The following is a 3742-nucleotide window of genomic DNA, read 5'->3' on the forward strand; positions in this document are numbered from 1 at the left end:
TTCTTCTTCTTCTTCTTCTTCTTCTTCTTCTTCTTCTTCTTCTTCTTTTTTTTCTTCTTCTCCTTCTTCTATAGGAATCATTCAGGTACCACCTCCTCTAGGAAACCTTCCCTTATTCCTACAGCTAAAGTGATCTCTTTCTCAATTTTTCCTAGAATGCTTTTGCCAGATTTCTGTTTTGCCTCTATCATATTGTATTCTAAATGAATTTTTTTAAAATTACTAAACACTTGCAGTGCTTAGCACCTCTATGTAGAGGTACTTAATAAATGCTTGACTGACAAGTTACTCCATCTCCTGACTCCAGGCATTTTCACTGGCTGTTCCTCATTCCTGGAATATTCTGCTTCTTCATTTTCACCTAAAATCTCACCTTCTGTAAGAAGCATTTCCCAATGCCCTTTAATTCTAGTACCTTACCACTGTTATGGTTTTTTTTTCTCCAATTTATCCTGTATATAGTTTATTTGTACACAGTTGTTTGCATTTTGTTTCCTCCATTAGATTATGAGCTCCTTGAGGTCGAGGGCTATCTTTTGTTTTGTTTGTTTGTTTGTTTTTTGTATTCCCAGAAATCTTATCCTATTGAAGCTTACATTTTAACAAGAGAAGATAACATCTAAAGGGGAATGGCTGAAAGAGGCAAGTTTGGATTGGAAACTTAACTGGAAATGAAGAGTGGAACCTCTGGGAAGTACATTGATGAGCCCATTGGAGTATCACAGGCAATATTTATTTGATAATGATTCTAGAACTGGAAAGGTGATTAGGGAGGGGTAGAAAATACAAGTGGTAACAAGGAACCTGGTAAGAAGATATCCATGGAATAAAATAAAAAATAAAAAGATAAAGTGTACCATGTAAGACACTGATCAAGTACTTGGCCAAGGCTCCAAGACAGAAATAACATGTCATATCTTCCCACCACCAACCTCCCCCTTCAGCACCACAAATTGCCAACTCTTTGAAGGCAGGAACTTTTTCTTGTTGTTTTCTACTTCTCTATCTATAATAATAATAATAACTTGCATTTATATAGCAATTTACAAATATTATCTTATTTGATCCTCACAACAACCCTAGGAGGGAAGTGCTATATCATTACTCCCCTTTTACAAATGAGAAAACTGAAAGGAGAGAGAGGTTAAATGATTTGCTGAGAGTCACACAGCTTGTAAATATCAGAGCCAAGATTTGAACTCAAGTCTTCCTGACTCTACACTAGGTACATTATCTACTGTACTACCCAGCACCTATTATGATACGTAGATTAAAATACTAGCATTTTGCACATGGTAGGGGTCTAAATGTCAAATTCTATCATTTAAACCCTCTTGATATCACTAAGTCCATATTTGTTATTTATGTCTGACTCTTCATTACTCCATTTGGGGTTTTCTTGGCAAAGATACTGGAGTGCTTTGCCATTTCCCTCTCCAGTCCATTTTACAGATGAGGAACTGAGGCAAAAGGGTTCAGTGACTTGTCCAGGGTCACACAGCCAGCAAGTATCTGAGGCCATATTTGAACTCATGAAGATGAATCTTCCTGCTCCAGGCACAGACCTCTATCCAATGCTCTGCCTAGCTGCCCTGGCCTATATTTACTTCTCTGTAAAATGAATGGGTTGAACAAGATAGCCAAAGTCCTTTTCAGGAGAAACATTCTAAATCCTCTGTCCTAAGGTCCCTTCCATCTCTAACATCCTAGGTGCTAAGGTTTCATCCAACTCTTATAGTCTTTGTTCTAGGAGTTCCTACAGTGCTGATATTATAGAAGTCTATGGAAATTTTGTCAGGAGTGGATATGTACATAATAATAGAGTGAAGAATATATATTTATAGAGAGAAGGGGCTAGAGGATGAGAAGCTCTTGCAAAAGTAAAAATACCAGCTTTAAGTACTTAGTGCTTTGTAGCTAACAATAATTCAATAGTTCCAACTCAGTTCAATTCAATTTAATAAAATTCAATTCAGCTCAATAAGCGTATGTTAGCTTACTCTGGAAATCTTTAATTTTTCACTGTCAGCTCTTGGTTCAGAGCTCACAGGGACCAAGGGGCAAATACAGAAATAACCTGTTCCTCCATTCCTCCCTGTAGATCAAGTATTAGGTCCTTTCCTCAGATGAGGAATCTGAGGCTCATTAACGATTAGAAGGAACTTGGCACAGCTAGTAAAGGGCAAAGCTGGGAATCAAATTCAAGTATTTTCATATTCTTGCCATTACTCCGTAATGAAAAGGGATGTGGAAAGGTGGAAATACCTCTGATGTATTCCTCCGCTTGAAGAATCAATCAGTCCGTCAATAAATCTTTCTTAAGCACCTATCATGTGCCATGCATCCTATTAAAGACTGGGGCCATCAAAAAAAAAGGCAAAAAACAGTCCCTGATGACAGGTGACCTTGTCTCCTCTCTCTATCAATTCTGAGAACAAGAAAAAAATTCCCCTTATGGTACTCTCAGTAATAGCTTCCATCTGCCCTGTCCTCCATTTTTCCCCCCAACTCATTGTAAATCTCTGGTAATTTTCAAATACAAAGAATCATTGGTAAGCCATCCATTTGCACTAAGCTAGAAAGTGTCCCAATCACACGGCATCAGGGTTGTTACGGCAACCCTGCATTGTGCCCTTCCCCAGGAGTCTCAGAAAAGTCACAGTGAGCTTAGAAGACATTGCCATACACTCTCTTGCTTGTTTTTTTTTTCCTTTTCCTTCTCTTCTCTTTTTTTTCTGGGCTAGCCTTCAGGGTCTAATGAGATAGCACCTTCCTACTATCCACTCTGGGGCTCTCAGGGTTTACCTGAAATAAGTTCTTAAAAAAAAAAAAGCTAGTTATGTGCATTGTGAAGAGAGAAGGATAAAACATGGAGAGGATGGAGGTGAAATTGGCAAGTGAAATCATTATCCCTCCCACTTCTAAAGCTGGTGGAGCTGGCAGCATGGGCAGAATTGTCTGGTTATGTTCAGAGCAATAGAGAAATGACTCCAGAGGCTGGATTGGCTCAAAGAGATGGACTGGCCCACTGGGGGTCCAGATAAAACTCTTTCATTCCTGGGTGGGAAAGAACTGTTTCTGGGAAGGTCGTACTAGATAAGAGAAACACAAAAGGGAATGGTTTCTGTCAACCTGGAGCCCTCCCTTAATGTTGGAGGAAGAGCCCTAAGGTGTGTAAGGCCTAGAGATGAGCTTCTTACTCCTGTTATCTTACATTTTCCTCAAATGAGATTGGCTGGTCCAGCCAGGACTGTGGTTCAGTGGAAAGGGCCCTGGAGTTGGAATTTGAATGCAGACTCTAATATTTACAATCTATGTGGTTTGGGGTAAGTCAATTGACCTGTCTAGGCCGCAACTTCCTGATCTATAAAATGGGAACAAAAGGTAGTGTAGAGTAGTGGATGGAGTCAGAAAGAGAGCAGTCTTGGGGTCAGAAACACATGAGTTCTGGTCCTGCCTTGAGCATATCTATAGTAGCCATAAGAGGTCCCTAGGCTAGTTATTTAAACTCTCAGGGCCTCCAAGATGCTTTCTGAGACTATCTGTGACTGACCGGATGGCTATCTGTATTGATGGAGGAGTTCATAGATCTGAACTGAAAGCAAACAAACACCAGGGCACTGGCCTGAAGAATCTTTAAGATCTCTTCTAGCTAGAAACCTACAAACTTGGAAAATTTCCCATTCTGGTTGTAAGAGAAACAACTTGTAGGAGACTAATCTCTCCGAACTCCAGTTTCGTG

The sequence above is a fragment of the Vombatus ursinus genome, unplaced genomic scaffold (genome assembly GCF_900497805.2).
Source record: "Vombatus ursinus unplaced genomic scaffold, bare-nosed wombat genome assembly UNPS02014864.1, whole genome shotgun sequence".
NCBI classification, from domain to species: Eukaryota; Metazoa; Chordata; class Mammalia; order Diprotodontia; family Vombatidae; genus Vombatus; species Vombatus ursinus.